Source organism: Corvus moneduloides, chromosome W (assembly GCF_009650955.1).
Source record: "Corvus moneduloides isolate bCorMon1 chromosome W, bCorMon1.pri, whole genome shotgun sequence".
Classification (NCBI taxonomy): Eukaryota; Metazoa; Chordata; class Aves; order Passeriformes; family Corvidae; genus Corvus; species Corvus moneduloides.
In genome coordinates this window covers 7,915,027-7,934,165 of record NC_045510.1, presented here as the reverse complement: position 1 = coordinate 7,934,165, position 19,139 = coordinate 7,915,027, and the positions used below count along the sequence as shown (strand labels likewise).

General features: G+C 48.7%; 1 long non-coding RNA gene across 1 annotated transcript; it reads right to left on the bottom strand.

Moving 5' to 3' along the window:
• Positions 1-412: 412 nt before the first annotated feature.
• On the bottom strand, positions 413-18,935 carry LOC116437406. The gene is made up of 3 exons (XR_004237283.1): positions 18,798-18,935; positions 5,182-5,186; positions 413-423 (listed from the first exon to the last, which is right to left on the bottom strand). It is a non-coding gene; the product is annotated as an uncharacterized LOC116437406 (long non-coding RNA).
• Between the last annotated feature and the right edge of the window lie 204 nt (positions 18,936-19,139).

The following is a 19,139-nucleotide window of genomic DNA, read 5'->3' as shown; positions in this document are numbered from 1 at the left end:
GGTCCGTATTTGGGATGCTGCAGGTGATGATGTGATGCTGGACGGTGCTGAAGTCAGGCATTTGGGATCCCTGTAACGTGATCCAGTGATCGACCAAGCGATGATAAGGGAGGCTGACTCTACCAGTGTCTGGAGACGGGTCTTGACAGGCGTGGTGTAGTGAGTTGAACCTGAGTTGATGGACAGTCTTTTAGACTAATGACGCTTCTCACAATTTACATATTTAAACCGCACGGAAAGGTGGGAATTGCCTTTTGTCCTAGCTCGCCTGCTGGAAGGTGGGGGGGCTCCGAGCCTCCAGGCCCCGCCGGGCCGGGGCCACTGCCCCTTCCCCCCTTTTCCCAACGCTGCGGCACGGACTCTGGGTCGCTGGGGGGGAACTGTCCCAGAGCTGCAGGCAGCTAAACCCATCCAGCGCGGCTTCTTGGGACAGGCGGGTCCTTCTCCTCTCCATGCGGAGCCGGCGGAGTCAACGGGAGCCGGCGTAGCCTCCTGTCTGCAGCCAGCACACTTCGTGCTGAACTGAAGAGGACACCACGCAGCCAGCAGCACAAAGGGAGTGAGGCTTTCTCTACCGTAAAGCCTGAACAAGGACACTCTTCAACATGGCAGCTTTAGAGTCAGAGAGAAAGAGAAAGTGAGTCATGTGAGACGAAGCTGAAAATGGTGACGGGAGAAAAGAGGGCGGTGCTGTGTTTCTCGCGCGTAGTTTAAAAACCTTCTTGCATGCCGTGGTAAGAAACTGTAATATCACAAACTGTTTGTCTCTTTAATCCATTTGAAGTACATGGGGGGATGGAGAATCGACATGTGGCCTGTGAAGATTGTGAAGAGTGCCTATGCCAGGCTATATAGAAGCAGTGAGAGGCTTTTAGAGACTTGTGGCAAAGAAAGCCTTTGTGTGCAGGCCAAAATAACTCATCCTTAAAAAGATTAATAACCCCATGTGATGGCCCATGTCTTGCAGTGTGAAGGAACTGTGAGATTTTTCATGGGAGAGATGTTTTACACCACAGCAGATTGATTGTTTCCGGGCGGGTCTGCTGTCGGTGGCAGTTTGAGAACCACATGCAACTGAAGAAAACCCTTTTTTCCTTAAGCATAAGAGAGAGACTTTTCAAGAACTGCAACACTGACTAACATCCCATGTTCTGTTATCCTTTGTGCGAGTTGGGTAAAAGGAGAGAAGCGCTGGAAGGGGGGGGGGCGGGGTTGGCTTTAATTTCTTGTTATTTCTCTTTACTTTTAATTCTATTAGAAATAAAACTCTTTCATTGTACTGCAACGGTTTAAGGTTTGTGCCTGCTTTGCTTTCTCCTAATTCTTATCTCACAGAAGGAAAATAAGTAAGTAATGAATATTTTGAACCAAACCCACTACACTTAATTGGTGTTTCTACCTGGTTTACGAACTCAACCCGCTACACGTGGGCAAAAGATATATGTGCGGAGATGATCTCTACATGCAGCAAACCCCATGGAAGACCATAGAACAAGGGATCCAACGCCTGAGAGAACTAGGGGTGGTAGAGGTTGTCTTCACAAATGACCCAGGATTGAGGAGTCCAGACCGGGCCAGAGTTATTCCATATATGTGGCGAAAACTTATATAACTTGGGCCACAAGAATATGCTTCTGCTTTAGCAATAATGAAACCAGACTACGGTGCGAATGAGACCGTGCGGGATATGGCAGTGAAGCTCTGAGCATATGCAGACTCTGTGCATGGCCCAACACATGCAAGAATCGCAGCTGTGGAAACACATGTGCAGAGAATTGAAGATGGAGAAGAGTCTCCAGGAGATTAAAGAGTGCCTTCTCTGCAGACGTCCCGAAGAGAGAAGGAACATCCCACGAAGTGAGCTGTGGAAATTCCTGTGTGACAGTGGGGAAGACACGAAGAGGAGGGGTGGTGTCATAGGTTAGCAAGCATAGTCCCGGCAGGGATGTCCTTGCTAAGGGGTGCTTACAGCTTCCTATGGGACCTGATAGAACCTATCAGATGGCCAGTTTGAATATGGACAATTCTTTAGGCCACTTAAAGTTGTGACCGCCTCTGTGATGCACGCTTAAGAATAGACAAACTCCCCCCCCCAAGTTCTCTCTCGTTTCCGGCGCTGGGACAGGTGGCTGCGGACCCCGTGCGGGGGCCAGCGGGCCCGGCCCCTGCTCGGGCCAGGCCGGGCCGAGCCACGGCTCCAGGATGACCCCCCCCCAGCAGGGCTGTGGGCAGCCAGAGGGGCTCGGACACCTCCCCCCCCCCCCCCCCCGCCCCCGCGGCCAAGGTTTCAGCAAAATCGGCACCGATGTCCTGCAGAGGTCAGGTGACCAACAGCGATAAGCAACATTCCAGCTGCAAGGCCGAGGTGAGATTAACCCTTTTACTGCTGTGAAGAGATGAAAACCTGAGGGAAGAGAAAGAGGAGATGCTCAAAGCTGAAAGTCTGTTGTAAAGCTATGATATATCAGAGTATCCTGTTGTAATTTCATGAAGATATGAGGGGTGGAGTGTTCAACTTGTAAGCAAAAGCACCTGCGCTGAGATAGGCAGATGCTGACACAGCTGTAATTTCATGAGAAGTTTGAACAGGGAGAGATGGAAGCGATGAGGACTTTTGCTCCAAATGGGAAAAGAGAAAACCTCAGTTCCTAGTGATGCTCCCAGAGACAGTCCTAAAGATGAAGAGGAGGAGGACCCTTTGCTCCCAGGGAAGGAGAAGGGCCTCTGTTCTTAGAGATGAAATGCTCCCAGAGATGGGTGAAGAGAACTTTTGTTTCTGAACGGCTCAACCTTAAAGTTGTACCCCAAAAAACTTCAAGAGTGGACCCTCAAAAGCAGTTGCGGGAAAAGCTACAAGCCGGGGGAAGGGACTCACATGCGAGCAGAAAGACCTCTTCCTAAAGAGACTGAACAATATTTGGAAGTGGGCAGCTGGCTCGTTGTGATACTGTTTTCATAGCACGAGCAAGAAGAGACTTCTCTTTCTAAATGGACTGAACAAGGTTATTATGGAAGTGGTAAACAGACTGAACATCTTAAGGGTTGTCTTTTTACATTGTCAGTGGGAGAAGGGAGGAAGGTGGGGAGAGGAGGAGAGTTCTGAAGGTATGGTATAATTTTTTTCCTTCTTTTAGGTCTGTTAATAAACTTCTTTATATTCTTTCAAGTCTGTGCCTGCTTTGCATTTCTCCTAATTCTTATCTCACAGAAGAAAAACAGAAATGAGTATTTTGGACCAAACCACTACACTAGATTGGTGTTCCTGCCCGGTTAAAAACCCAACCCACTACAGGTGGAACCCCCACCTCTGCTCTGGCAGCACGAGTGCGTGAATTGAAGGAGCGCAAGTTTCAGAAAGGAAGATCTACCAAAGTGGAAGTAGCTCCAGTTGCCTGTAGCCAAACTGCCAGAAATGATGAAAAAGAAAATGACATGTCCGATTCCTATGAAGGAACCTCTAAGATGCAGGCCCAGGGAAAGAAGGATAACCAGGCATAGAGGGGCCCTGCCTCTAGCCAGGTAGAGGTCAGGGAAAACCGTGTTTTTTGGACTGTGTGGATTCGTTGGCCTGGTACATCAGAACCACAAAAATATGATGCATTGGTTGACACTGGTGTGCCGTGTACGATAATTCCATCGCAGCATGTGGGGGTAGAATCTGTTTCTATTTCTGGTGTAACAGGTGGATCACAAAATTTGACCTTGGTGGAAGCTGAGGTGAGCCTGACTGGAAATGAGTGGAAGAAACATCTCATTGTGACTGGCCCAGAGGCCCCGTGCATTTTGGGAATTGACTTCCTCCAAAGCGGGTATTTCAGAGACCCAAAGGGACTCAAGTGGGCTTTTGGAATAGCTGCTGTGGAGACAGAGGGCATTAAGCAATTGAAGACCTTGCCTGGACTATCAGAGAACCCATCTGCAGTAGGCCTTCTGAAGGTGGAAGAACAAAGAGTACCAATTGCTACCTCGACAGTGCATCGCCGACAGTGCATCGCCAACAGTTCCGGACAACTCGAGATGCTGTGATTCCCATCCACGAGATGATCTGTCAGCTAGTGTTGGAGTTTTAGTTTAGTTTTAGTTTTTTCCTGTTAAAGGAATTTTCTCCCATATGCATGTTGCTAGGGGACAAATAGCTGTACTTAAGAAAGACAAAAAGGGGGGTGGGGCGGGCCTGGCTACTCCTTTGTCTACACCTGGGTATGGGGTCAGTTAGCTCTGAGCGTCCGGAGAGAGGAGCTGCAGAGAAAGGAGCTGCTGGTTCCTCATCACGGACGTTTTTTTTCTTTTTCTGCTGGAAACAACGCCGGGATCCCAAAGCCGCTTTCCCTGCCCTGCTGGAGGCCGGGCTGTGGCTGCCCTGCCCTGCTGCTGCTTCGAGCTTTCGCTACACTGTAGCCGTGCTCGCCCTGCCTGCCTGGGCCTCCGTGGGGTTTTCCCATCTGGATACATCTCGTCTGCCACCCGGGATTTGCGTTCGTCCCTGCCGCTCCAGCCTGCCGTTCTAGCCTGCTGTTCCCGAGAGCCCGGGATCGGCTGCCCAGCAGTTTGTGAAGCCTTTGTTCCATCCCTCCCCGGGATCCCAGGGCACTGGAGCCGCGTGCTCCCCCAGCTCGCTCCGGAGCGCCCCCTGCAGCCGCGGGGGAACCATCGCACCTTCCCTGCTCACCGGGAGTCGCCAGTGCCCCCGCCGGCTGCAAGTAGAACTGCACCCAAGGGGAAAGAGCCTGACAGCCAAGAAGGCTGGGACTGGGTTTGTGTTTGCTGTTACTGCCATAGTTATTGCTGTTTTGTTTGACTGGTTATATATATATAATAGTAAAGAACTGTTATTCCTATTTCCCACATCTTTGCCTAAAAGCCCTTGATTTTTCAAAATTATAATAACTCAGAGGGAAAGGGGTTATATCTGCCACTTCAAGGGAGGCTTCTGCCTTCCTTAGCAGACACCTGTCTTTCGAAACCGAGACAGATCTTGGCGCCCAATGTGGGGCCTGAGGGCATTAAGAGAGAGAGGTGAAAAAGGAGTAACAGTTCCTGGATAACTTAATTTTGTGTGCTGGATATTGGAACCTTGTTAGGCAGCACTATGTGGTCTAGTTTACCCTGGTTCGGGTGGCATGTGGCTGTGGCTATATTCTTCCCCTTTGCAGCTCCTTACTTGAATATGGGTCCTCTGACTAAGGCTACCATCGCTGTTATGCAGCTTGCGCTATGGGTCGAGAAGGTGAGGAATTCATGGGTTTTTAACTTCCTCCGGAATGTGGGCACATGGATAAACGGCTATCACACACTGAGCACATGTTTTTGGGGTTATGTTAACAATGGTACCTTCTGTGAGGAAATGACACCAGGGGAAGTTTTCCCCCAACCCCTCAACCAGTTCTTTGAGCCCACCCCATCAATTTTCGAAGGGTTTAAATTCCCTCTGAATACTAACCATCTGCTGCTGGTAGGCCTACTCTATTTAGCACTCAAGGATAAGTTGAGATTGGCTTGGATAACTACCCAGACACCAGCCCCAGAGACTAGAGATCCTACTCCAGAGCCTGATCCTGCCCCAGAACTTGACATGGCCCCAGAGAGTAGAGTTCCTACCCCAGAGCCTGATCCTGCCCCAGAACCTGACACGGCCCCAGACACTAGAGATCCTACCCAAGAGCCCGATCCTGCCCCAGAGCCTGACACAGCCCCAGACACTAGAGACCCTGCTCCACAGACTGATACCGCCCAACAGTCCACCTCAGAAATGGACTACCCAAACTGGGTGGGAGTACTGGCAAAAGGGATGCAGGAGATATGCCAGGAGATGGGCCAGGTGTGCAAGGAGATGTGCCAGGAGATGGGCCAGGTGCGCCAGGACATATGCCAAGTGCTAAGGGAATACACCTCCTCAGCTAGTGAAAAACCCTCTCCCTGCCCCAAAGAGGGTGAGTCCGATGGTGCAGCAGTGGAAACCACGGATGTTACAACCGTCCAGGTTTCAGCTGAACCACAAGGACAACCACAGCCAGCAGCAGTCACCCCTGTGCAAAGGAGGAAGTGTAAGACCAAATCAGTACGACCAGTTAATGATGATGGGCAACCAGGGCCCTCACAACCAGCAGGAGAGTCAGAGCCAGAAATCATCACTGAGTCCCTGTCGTACGACAGTCTCCGTGCTATGCAAAAAGACATTGTGCGAAGGGGGCGTGAGCCTTATACAACCTGGCTGCTTCGGGTTTGGGACCTTATGGGCACAAGTGTGCAACTGGATAGTGGTGACGCAAGGTATCTGGGATCGTTGACCCAGGACCCAGGTGTGGACCAGATATTTGTGAGGGAGCCAGGGCCCCTTTCTCTCTGGGAGCGGCTCTTAATGAGTGTGAGAGAAAGGTTCATTCACAAAGAAAGAATGCAGGAGTATCATCATAGAATGCAGTGGAAGACACTCGAGCAAGGGATCCAACAGCTAAGAGAGGTGGCAATATTAGAGGTACTCTTTGGGAAGGATGGACAGCATGATAATGACCCCGATAAGGTCAGGTGCACAGGACAGATGATGTGGAACCTGGCAAAGCTAAGGCCATCGCAATACACCACCTTCATTGCAACGATTGATGCTGACAATAACCGAGAGACAGTGGGCTCTGTTGCCAACAAGCTCAGGAATTATGACAGTATGGTCAATGGTCCGCTGAAAGCTCATGTCTCTGCTGTGGTCCAGGACCTCAAAGAGGAGATGAAGGAGATCAGGGAAGAGATGAGGAAGATCAGCGTGGCACCAGTGCAAGTCACAGGCCCCCAAGTCAGAGCCCGTCGTTCCCCAGCTAGAGAGAGAGGGTACACCCCACGAGCTGAGCTGTGGTTTTTTCTGTGTGAGCATGGGGAAGACATGAGAAGGTGGAATGGGAAACCCACCTCTGTCCTGGCAGTGCGGGTGGGTGAATTCAAGGAGGGAGGCACTAACCGAGGGGGTTCCGCTAAGGTGAAAGTAGCCTCAGCCTCCCGTGACCGAGCTGCCAGGTATTACAGAAGGGAGGATGATATGTCGGATCTCCTTGAAGGTACCTCGAGCATGTACGCCCAGGGAAAGAATGATAACCAGGGCTAGAGGGGCCCTGCCTCTAGCCAGGAAGAGGCACGGGAGAACCGGGTTTTCTGGACGGTGTGGATCCGATGGCCTGGCACATGAGAGCCACAGAAATATGATGCATTGGTTGATCCTGGGGCACAGTGTACTTTAATGCCATCGGGACATGTGGGGGCAGAACCTGTATCCATCGCTGGGGTGACAGGGGGATCACAGCAGTTGACCCTGTTGGAAGCTGAGGTGAGCCTGACTGGGAAGGAGTGGCAAAAGCATCCGATTGTGACCGGCCCAGAGGCCCCGTGTATTCTGGGCATAGACTTCCTTCAGAATGGCTATTGCAAAGACCCGAAAGGACTCAGGTGGGCATTTGGGATTGCTGCTGTGGAGGCAGAGGGCATTAGGTAATTGAACACCCTGCCTGGACTATCAGAGAACCCATCTGCAGTAGGCCTTCTGAAGGTGGAAGAGCAACGAGTGCCAATTGCCACCTCAACAGTGCACCGCCAGCAGTATCAAAAACTCGAGATGCTGTGATCCCCATCCACAAGATGATCCGCAAGCTGGAGAGCCAAGGGGTGGTCAGCAAGACCCACTCACCCTTCAACAGCCCCATCTGGCCTGTGCGCAAGTCTGACAGGGAATGGAGATTGACTGTGGACTATCGTGCCTTGAATGAAGTGACTCCACCACTGAGCGCTGCCGTGCCGGACATGTTGGAGCTCCAGTACGAGCTGGAGTCCAAATCAGTGAAGTGGTACGCCACTATTGACATTGCCAATGCATTTTTCTCCATTCCTCTGGCAGCCGAGTGCAGGCCTCAGTTTGCCTTCACCTGGAGGGGCGTGCAGTACACCTGGAATTGACTGCCCCAGGGGTGGAAGCACAGTCCCACCATCTGCCATGGACTGATCCAGGCTGCACTGGAAAAGGGTGAGGGCCCAGAACATCTGCAGTACATTGATGACATCATTGTGTGGGGGAACACTGCAACAGAAGTGTTTGAGAAAGGAGAGAGAATAATCCAAATTCTCCTGGAAGCTGGTTTCACCATCAAGAAGAGCAAAGTCAAGGGACCCGAGAGATCCAGTTCCTGGGAGTAAAGTGGCAAGATGGACGGCGTCAGATTCCCACTGAGGTCATCAACAAGATCACTGCGATGTCTCCACCGACCAACAAGAAGGAAACACAAGCTTTCCTAGGTACCATAGGTTTCTGGAGGATGCACATTCCCGAGTACAGCCAGATCGTGAGCCCTCTCTACCTGGTTACCCGCAAGAAAAACGATTTCCACTGGGGCCCTGAAGAGCAGCAAGCCTTTGCCCAGATCAAGCAGGAAATCGCTCACGCCGTAGCCCTTGGCCCAGTCAGGACAGGACCAGAGGTGAAGAACATGCTCTACTCTGCAGCCGGGAACAATGGTCTGTCCTGGAGCCTCTGGCAGAAGGTGCCTGGTGAGACTCGGGGCCGACCACTGGGATTCTGGAGCCGAAGCTACAGAGGGTCTGAAGCCAACTACACTCCCACAGAGAAAGAAATCTTGGCAGTTTATGAAGGAGTCCAAGCTGCCTCAGAAGTAATTGGCACAGAGGCACAGTTGCTTCTGGCACCCCGACTACCAGTGCTGGGGTGGATGTTCAAAGCAAAGGTTCCCTCCACACATCATGCCACCGACACTACTTGGAGCAAATGGATCGCCCTCATCACGCAGTGCGCCCCAATTGGAAACCCAAGTCACCCTGGGATCTTGGAAATAATTATGAACTGGCCAGAAGGTGAGACTTTTGGGTTATCTTCAGAAGAAGAAGAGGAGCAGGTGACACGTGCCGAAGAAGCCCCACCATATAACGAGCTACCAGAGAGTGAAAGACAATATGCCCTCTTCACTGATGGTTCCTGCTGAATTGTAGGTGCTAGCCGGAGATGGAAAGCCGCTGTATGGAGCCCCACACAACAAGTTGCACAGGCTACTGAAGGAGAAGGTGGATCGAGCCAATTTGCTAAACTCAAAGCTGTTCCATTAGCTCTGGACATAGCTGAAAGAGAGAAGTGGCCAAAGCTCTACCTCTACACTGATTCATGGATGGTAGCCAATGCTCTGTGGGGTTGGCTGGAAAGGTGGAATAAGGCAAACTGGCAGCGCAGAGGAAAACCAATCTGGGCTGCTGAGGAGTGGAAAGACATTGCCACTCGGGTAGAGAAGCTACCTGTGAAGGTCCGTCATGTAGATGCTCACGTCCCCAAGAGTAGGGCTAATGAAGAACATCGTAACAACAAGCAGGTAGATCAGGCTGCGAAAATAGAGGTGTCCCAGATAGTCTTGGATTGGCCACATAAAGGAGAACTGTTCCTAGCTCGATGGGCCCATGATGCCTCAGGCCATCAGGGCAGAGATGCCACCTATAGGTGGGCACGAGATCGAGGGGTGGATCTAACCATGGACAGTATCTCCCAGGTTATCCATGATTGTGAGACGTGCGCTGCGATCAAGCAGGCCAAGCGGGTGAAGCCCCTGTGGTATGGTGAGTGATGGTCCAAATACAAGTATGGGGAGGCCTGGCAGATTGATTACATCACATTGCCTCAAACCCGCCAAGGCAAGCGCTATGTGCTCACAATGGTAGAAGCCACCACTGGATGGCTGGAGACCTACCCTGTGCCTCACGCTACAGCCCGGAACACCATCCTGGGTCTTGAAAAGCAAATCCTTTGGAGGCATGGTACCCCTGAGAGAATTGAGTCTGATAATGGGACTCATTTCAAGAACAGCCTTATAAACACCTGGGCTAGAGAACATGGCATTGAGTGGGTGTACCACATCCCTTACCATGCACCAGCAGCTGGGAAGGTTGAGTGATGTAATGGATTGCTTAAAACCACCTTGAAGGCACTGGGTGGGGGAACTTTCAAAAACTGGGAGGTGCATTTAGCAAGAGCCACCTGGTTAGTTAACACCCGAGGCTCCACCAGCCGAGCAGGCCCTGCCCAATCCGAACCCCTACAAACAACAGACGGTGATAAGGTTCCAGTGGTGCACATGAAACATATGCTTGGAAAGACTGTTTAGGTTAATTCTGCCTTGAGCAATGACAAACCCATACGTGGGGTTGTTTTTTCTCAGGGACCAGGTTGCACCTGGTGGATGATGCAAAAGGATGGAGATACCTGATGCATACCTCTAGGGGACCTTGTTTTAGGGTGAACTACCCATGGCTCTGTACTTGTATCAGTATCAGCATGTATATATGTATCTAATTCGGGTGATGCATGTATTTATATGGTTAAAAGGGTTAATTTTCATGTAACATGTTAGTATGGGAAAAATTTGGGGTGGATAATGTTGGGGTTTTAGGAGCTCTCCTGGTTTTTTTTTTCTGTTAAAGGAATTTCCCCATACGTGTTGCTAGGGGGACAAATTACTGGGTACTTGAGAAAAACAAAAGAGGTGGCTATGGGGATGGGGTGCATCTGGCTACTCTTTTGTTTCATCTGGGTGTGCTGACAGTTGGTCCCCAGTGTTTGGACAGAGAGAGAGGCTGCTTTCTTGGGCTTCTTTTCCTTCTGCTGGAGAAGCCCTGGGATCCCAAGCCTGCCTTTTCCTGCCCCACTGGGAGCCGGGCTGTGGCCGCCCTGCCCCCACCCTTGCTTCGAGCCTTTGCTACGCTGTAGCCCTGCTCGCCCTGCCTGGCCAGACCTCCGGGGGGTTCCACGTTTGGATGCGTCTCGTCTGCCACCTGGGATTTGTGCTCGTCCCTGCCTTTCCAGCCTGCCTTTCCGGCCGGCTGTTCCAGCCTGCTGTTCCCAAGGGTCCGGCCGGCCACTGGGGTCGGCTGCCCAGGGGTTTGTGAAGCTTTTGTCCCATCCCTTCCCGGGATCCCAGGCCACCGGTGCCACGTGCTCCCCGAGCTTGCTCCGGAGCGCCCCCAGCAGCTGCCAGGGAACCATCGCACCTGCCCTGCTCACCGGGAGCCGGCAGCGCCCCTGCCGGCTGCGACCGGAACTGCACCCGAGGGGAAAGGGCCGGACAGCCAAGAAGGCTGGGACTGGGTTTGTGATTGTTTGCTGTTACTGCCATAGTTATTGTTGTTTGTTTGACTGGTTATACACATATAGATATATAATAGTAAAGAACTGTTATTCCTATTTCCCACATCTTTGCCTAAATGCCCCTTAATTTCAAAATTATATTAACTCGGAGGGAAGAGGGGTCGCATCTGCCATTCCAAGGGAGGCTCCTTCCTTCCTTAGCAGACACCGTTCTTTCAAACCAAGACATTCAGTTTAAATGGACATATTTCTGCAGAAGTTAAACTTAATTTCACTTAAACTTGTTACTTAAACGTAGCAGAGAGTAAACCAAACAGAACTTAAGGTTAACATCATTGAAATAGAACAGAAATTAATCTGACTATAACTTAGACTTAACAGAAATTAAAATAACAAACTTTACTGAACAGCAGTTAAGCTTGTCAGAAATTAACTTCAGCAGAACTTAACAGAACTTAAATGTAACAGTATATCAAATTAACAGAATTTAAATTTGACATCCCATAAATTTAACGACAATTAAACTCAGCAGAATGTAGCCTAAGCCTTATGTAAATTTACAACACTTACATTTAGCAGAACTTAAAATTAACATCACTCAAATTTTGACAGAACTAAATTCAGAGTCGAGAGTGTTCTTATAAAAGTTTCTGATACAGCAGAATGTAATTCATCTTGACTTCATCAGTGCAAGAAAGCTACCAAAAATTTGTCACACAACAGTTAAACATCAATGAATGATATGCAAGCAAACAACTGATGTATAACTGAATTTGCAGCAACATGGATTTACTAGAGAAATTATAAAGTGTGGCAAATCTGGACATTTACAAGGACCCTGTGTCTCTGGGCTGCAGCCACACCTCTGCAGGGGCTGCACCAAGCAGGCGCTCTGGTGCCAGCAGAGTCCTGCCCGGTGCCCACTCTGCCAGTCCCCTGTTGGGGAGCTGCAGCCCAACTCCCACCTCCACAACATAGTGCAGAAGTTTATGGATGCTCCTGCGCACCAAGAGGAGGAAAAGAAGGAAGCGCAATGCATGCGAAAGGGGGAAAACTCGGGCCAGCCAGAGAAGGTGATCCTGTGTGATTCTTGCCTCCAGGAGCTGCAGTGCAGCAGTCTTGGGAGGACTGTGTGCCCATGGAAAGAGAGACCCACACTGCAGCAGTCCTGAGAGGACTGTGTGCCCGTGGGTGGGATCCCACGGCCCCGAGATTATGAGTCCCATGCTCTACTGACTGAGCTAGCCGGGCTGTCCCGAGCATGGCAGACTGCCAGAGCGTCTCTGCAAGAACACCATCAGCCTGGAGGAGGCCTTCGACGAAGTCCAGATATCTTTTCCTGGAACTCTGGAAACACTGAAAAACCACGGAGCTGTACTGGATCAAGCCATAGCAAAACTGCTGAAACAGGAAGAAGGACCAAATGCTGAGGAAAGCCTGCAGAGGGAACGGCCAGAGGGCCATACTATTCTGTTGTGATGTGACATAATTCAGTTGTGAGAATAGGTCATGGTAACTATAAACATGATTGAAAATATTCTTTCACAGTCAGGACTCCTCTGGCACAAGTTCGCATGATTTTCCAAGTAGCAGGTGCACTGAAAGAAAAAAAAGACAATAACATACATCCCTCAGTACTTTTCTGGTATAAGCATAATTTTGCGAGAGTCTTTTAAGATACAGTTTTTCAAGGCATATTACAATCATTAAATTTCTGGCAATCTTCAAGATGTGCCTGTTCCGGTTTGGTCAAATTTAGAGATATATCCTCTGAGAGAAGGCACAACCACCCCTCCCCCCACCAGGTTCAGGAAAAATAAATTTTCCTTGAAGGAAAGTGAAAGAGATAAAAACTATTTAACAAACACACAGGAAAAGGAAAATAATGCTAAATAATAAAATCCTTTGCTGTGAAGAAAACAACCTGGGAAAGTGTTAGAGTCCTCCCTTTGGTCTCCTCAGAGTTGGGGCTTGGCCCAGGGCCAGGCCCTCTGTGCTCGGTGGAAGGTCCTCCTGATGTGTTCTGATATTGAAGCAGTCCACAGAAAAAAGAAAAAAATCCGAAATTCCAGGGAAGGAAAAAAGTTCAACTCTCTGTCTCCCTCTGGAGAAAAAGAAACTGAAAAACTGGCTGAAAGCTGGCTGGAAAACAAAGGAGTTGCTATCTCTGTGTGACCATGAACAAGCTGCAAACTGCTTTGAAAAAGTTTTGCTCAGTTTTTCCTTCCTCCTCTCAGGCTCAGTTTAGAGGCATAGAAAGGCACAAGAATTAATTTCTGGGCATAGGGCAGTGATATGGGATACACATCATAAAGTCACCCCAAGACAGTGCCAAAGAATACCATGAATGTTTTTAGTCAGAAAAGTGACAACAGTGTATATACTGGCAAAATGTACTTAAAACTTGCTCAGTTTTCAGATGGCAAGACAGCCTTTTGTGATTATCAGTACAATAGATTTGACTTTGGACTATTAAAGGCAACGATAAATACCGAGGGCCTATATTACTGCATCCCGCAGCTGTAGGGAGGAGAGGAGAGAGATCCAGCAGGCAGGAATTGTGCAGCAAGATTGATTTATTTAATTATTTTACAAACTCTTTTATAGACTTTTTTCTTCATAGTCTAATTGGACAAAGGATCAGCCATCTCCTGGGTTGATTGGCTAGAATCCTAAAACATCCATTGTCAAAATATTTTTCTACTGTACCATAAACAAAGCTCTGCAAGGTCGCAGGTATTCATAGTTTATAGAACTCTGCTACTATCTGTGAGAGAGAAAAGTCTCTCACGGACTTAGAAAGAAGCAGGAAAATTTCTTGCTAACAGCATTTTTGTATCCACAGGCCTAGTCATATAATACTGCCCTGAGTTTTGCACATGTAACTCTGGTAGGTCAGTGGGTGCATAGAACTAACAAATGCATATAAACAGCTACAAAGCCATGGTTTCAGATGATTCCAATGGAGTATACTACTGTTTACTGTTTTCCTGTCTGCATAAGGATAGTAAATATTAGAAACTCAGCCACTGAGCAGATAACACATACTCAGAGAGCAAGTCTGTTTTGTAAGGTAATATGACTCCTAGTCACTTTACTGGCCCATCATTGTACTTAAACTTTTTTGATATCAAGTCCAATTTTAATTTTGAAGTGGCAAGGGTAAATTTTACGCTTGAACCACTAAATAGCTGTACCAATTTGAAAAGCTGTTGCATGTTCATTCATGGCAAAATATTCACAGTAAAATTACCTTAGTAAATCTGTGGGATAAAAGAGCAAGCAAAATGGTAAAGCTGGCACAGGTCCCTCCGCTTTTGCAGTGGAGAATCATGAGCTAATTATACGTAAACCTCAAATAGTTTCTGCAGATAACGTTAATAAGGGAGTAAAGAAAGGAATTCAGTCAGCTAATTGCTCTCAGCAACCCTGTAAATCATTCAAGGTTTCAACATCAGACCTTAAAGTTAATTGCTCTTTTCAAGGAGAGGTCTGAGAGTACCAGTACAGATAATCTTGAACCTCTCTAGTAAACAATCCTATCAGAATCCACAGCTTACTGAAAATATAAGGTACTTTTAACAGAAGCCACAAATGTTCTTGAGATGCATAGTAAAACACATTTTTTAACACGAGTAATATGCATTTGCAAGGGCACTAAGGTTGGGACAAATCAAGCATTTCTCAGAAGCTCTTCCAGTGGTAATCTTTCCATATCACGAACACAGGAAGGGAGAGGAAGAGCAGGGCAGAAGCTGGAGGCTGGTCTTTCCCTTTCTTTGAGTCGAACAAATTCCCTGAAACTCAGTTTCATTAATTAAAAAAGTACCCTGAAAAAACATGCAGGAATGGAGCTGCGCAGCCCTGAATGGGCCCCCCTGGGCTCCCCCAGCAGGTGTCTGGGTCCTCCGAGCAGAGCGTGGGGAGGATGCCAGGGCTCGTCTGCCTCCCCTCGCTGCCGTCTTCAGCTCGGTGTTACACAGCAAAAACGCAGCAGCAGGGGGGACAAAGGGGGGAAAGAAGCTGCTGCTGTTCCTGGGCGCTCTGCCAGGGCCTCAGCCACCACTGGAGCCACCCCATCCCACAGAGAGTACCAGAGGGTTCCAAAGACGGTACCAAGGGCTGTTCCAATCGCTCCACTCATCCACAGGCAAGGGTGGATAAAGCGGTTTCGGGGGAGTGGGGGAAGTAGGGCAGTCTGTCCTAGGGCTTGTAGGTAGCACACAGCCAGGTGGTTCATCACAAGGCTCACAAGCGGGCTCAGTTGGCGCTCTGTCATGGGGCTCTTTGCCAGTTTTACTGGCCTGCGCCCTCACCCCACCATGTCCACAGAGGTTTGCAGTTCTAAGTCCAGCTCCTTTTTCACCACTTTTAAGGTCTCCAGCACCACCCTTCAGGTAGCCAGCAAAGATTTACCAGTCTCATCACCCTGGGAAGCGAAATTAAGAATTCACAGTCCAGCTTTTTCCCAGGTTATCACCTTAAAAGCACTCAAACAAGTGGCTTCAAGTCCGTGGCTCTTACACCACAGTAAAAGTTTTAAAAGAATGTTTGTCATACTTAATATCACGCTTGTTTAGCATAAGCGTCCATATTTACTATAGCCTTCTCTTCTTGGGATATTTGAGTTCCCATGGTCCCCTGCAGCCTACCTTTAATATTTAGTCATCCTGGGACTTTTGGCACCTCTCCCGGGTGCTCTTCTGTCTACAGAGCTCTGCCCCCTCCACTCTCTTGGCAGTCAATTATCTTGCAGTTCCTCACATGGGGCACCTTTGTCGCTGTTGGGGTGGCCATGACACACACAGACAGTGCCTCTTTCAAGGGCCAAAAAGAATTTATTAAACAAAGCAGCCTCTTTTATGCACCTTTTGTATGTTATCATTTGTGTTACATATTCATTGGCTGCTAAACTACTACAATACTCATTGGCTATTATTAACTTCAATATACTACCAATGGCTACCTATAGCATAAGCATTCAAGCATTCAGAAAAATAACAGGTGCAAATATGTTGCTGTTTTTCGCCTTCTATTGTTTAACTTTCTTGCTTCTGTTGATACTACATTTTCATGGGTAAAAACTAATTGTTTTTCTTCTCACGGACTTTTCTCACAGTCCTTCTCTAGCCGAAGAAAAAGGCCTGAGCCATAATTTTACAAAGGCAACAAGGCCTTCATTTTGTAAGGTTTTACTTAAATGCCTATCTTGGTTTGAAAGACAGGTGTCTGCCAAGGAAGGCAGGAGTCTCCCTTGAAATGAAAAAAAAATGCAACCCCCTTCCCTCCGAATTATTATAATTTTGAAATTAAGGGGCTTTTAGGCAAGGATATGAGGAATAGGAATAACAGTTCTTTATTATTATATATATATATACGTGTATAACAAGGCAAAAAAACAACAATAACTATGGCAGTAACAGCAAACAATCACAAACCTAGTCCCAGCCTTCTCAGCTGTCAGGCCGTTTCCCCTTGGGTGCAGTTCTAGTCGCAGCCGGCAGGGGCGCTGGAGGCTCCCGGTGAGCAGGGCAGGTGCGATGGTTCCCTGGCAGCTGCAGGGGGCGGTCTGGAGCAAGCTCGGGGAGCTCAGGTCCTTGCACACCGCCGCCTCTGCTGCCTCTGGTCACAGCTGCGCTGCTGTTGCCTGGGGCGGCGCCCACATCTCGGCAGAGCCCCCGAGCAACGGCCCCCCCGTGCCTTGCTCCAGCGCTGCCCCTCTCGGCCGGGCGTTCACAGGGCTTGCTCCCCCACGCGCTGCGTGGGGCCAGGCAGGCGCCGTCAGGTCGTGCCGCTCCCACCACGCCTGGTTCAGCCACGCCTCGCTCCACTGCCGACACCACAGCTGGCACTGCTCCGCCCACGCGCGGGAACTGCCTCCCTGCTGCTCGCAGAGCACTCGGTGCACGTGGCCTGGGCCGCACAGTCCCTGAAGCATGTTTCCCTTTGCAAGGATACAGCTGATACTGTTCAACAGTCTCGGTAATTAAATAATATTCACGAAAATATTCTTCCATCAGCATATATTTTGACTCAGAAATTAACTGTGTCCAAACAGTCTTCCAAAAGTCTTTGGTAAGAATCAAGTCCCAAGAAACGTAGAAGAAGTTTTTAAACAACCATGCCAGGAAGTGTTTTAGTTCTTTTTGAGCTTGAATTAAGCTAAAATTTACATATCATTGTTCAAGAATCTTTTCAAGTTTAAGATAAATGTCCCGATGTGGCTCAGAGAGCCAGGAGTCTTTCAACGGTTCCTCCATAGTTTATGCAACAGCAAAACAAAAACAAGAAGAGAAATCTAAAGAGTTTACTCACAAATCACAGTCGCTGTCTTTAGGGAATCGTTATGTTGCCCTTATTCTCCACCGTTTGTTGCAGTGGGGATTCCTACAACACATATATACAGTGAGGCCCATGGAAAAGAAATATAAGGACTGATTCTTGGTAGATGTTTTCAGAGAGATGTTTATTTTCCAGCCACATGGCCGGCGACTTGCCGAAGAACTGTAGCAATCACGAGACCAGAGGGTCCTTGCCGGGCAGGGGAACACAAAACAACCAATGGGGAACAAGGTTGACCAGGGAGTAGGGAAACCCCGTGCCTCCACCCTGGGGCCCCTCTCCCAGGACCCCACACCAGGGGGGAGGAACCCCCAACACCAAGGAATGATGGTAGGAGATTATCCCAAGTGTCATTCTTATTGGGATGTAACAATGATGAGTATTTTAAATACCCATTGGTAGCCTAATCCAGATAATATGGGATGCTACTGACTTTGCGGAAACCAGGCTAGAAAAGCTCTACCCCTTGGATGGGAAGGAATATGCACCATTGGAATTGTGGTACCAAAAATGTGTCATTGATAAATTGGAATTCCCCAGAGGACACCTATGATCTTTTATAACAAGGCACAAATAAAATTTAAATCCCTTAGCTGAGAAGTCCTCTGGATTTCACAAGAGGGCTCTTACCATGGTTAGGGGTATCTGAATTGGAGAAGGCTCAAGTGAACATATCTGGAGTTATTGAACAAATAGAAAACTGAACAAACAATGCATTTAGCACTTTGTGATAAGAAATTACCAGCCTTTTGAAGGTAGTTAACCAAGACTTGATGCCATGATGATTTTTTGCTTTTTCTTTTATACCCCTTTTATACCTTTTTACAACTTCCGTATTCTTAGTGGTTTTTTAGCCTACATTCTTAGACTTGTTTGTCAAGGTAGGAGACTAAACATTTTAGAAGCTTCGTAGTTAAGGATCAATATGCCCCAGACACCAAGGTCCTTGTTAGGGACCGAGTCCGGAGAGCTGGCCAGATAAACGACGTACACCGATACGATTAAGCATCGTTCTCCGTTCATTGTTCAACTATGCAAGCTTATATCTACTTTTGCAAAGATTCACGCCCAGTCCTTCTAGACAGCCTCTAATCCGTGGGGGAGCCGACCAGTGTATAACTTTGCCAAGGACTCTCAGGGCTGCCTGCAGCCAGGTGCTTTCCAGGCCTGCCTGCAGCCAGGGGCCTGCTCAGGGGCTTTCCCTCAGCAACCCTGGGTTGTCCAATCTTTCCAGGGGTATCATATGCCCTTGTTCCATAAGGAATCCCTCTACACATCCCCCATTTTCTTTTTGGGCAACCCAGGCCTGGTCGATAATCTTTCGCAGCCCCACTTTGACTCAGGAAAAAATGCACCCAAATACTATTAAGCCTAATATAACTACAAATAGCAATCGGCAGCCTTCTACTACCAAGGTACGCAGCTATCCAGTGATACCCAGACCCTTAAGCCAATCTCCAGTAGGGTCGTCTGTCTCCCGAAGGTTGTGCAGGCCCCTCTGGATGTCGGAGAGGTGCTTGTGAATTGAGACAGAGTGGTCAGAAAGATTCATACAGCACAGACCTTGGAAATCTTCACAGCCGTGGCCGTGGGCTAATAGTAGAAAATCAATGGCTGCCCTATTTTGTAATACTGCATGCCTAACACTAGTAGCATCTGCGCTTAGCTCGTCAAGCATTTG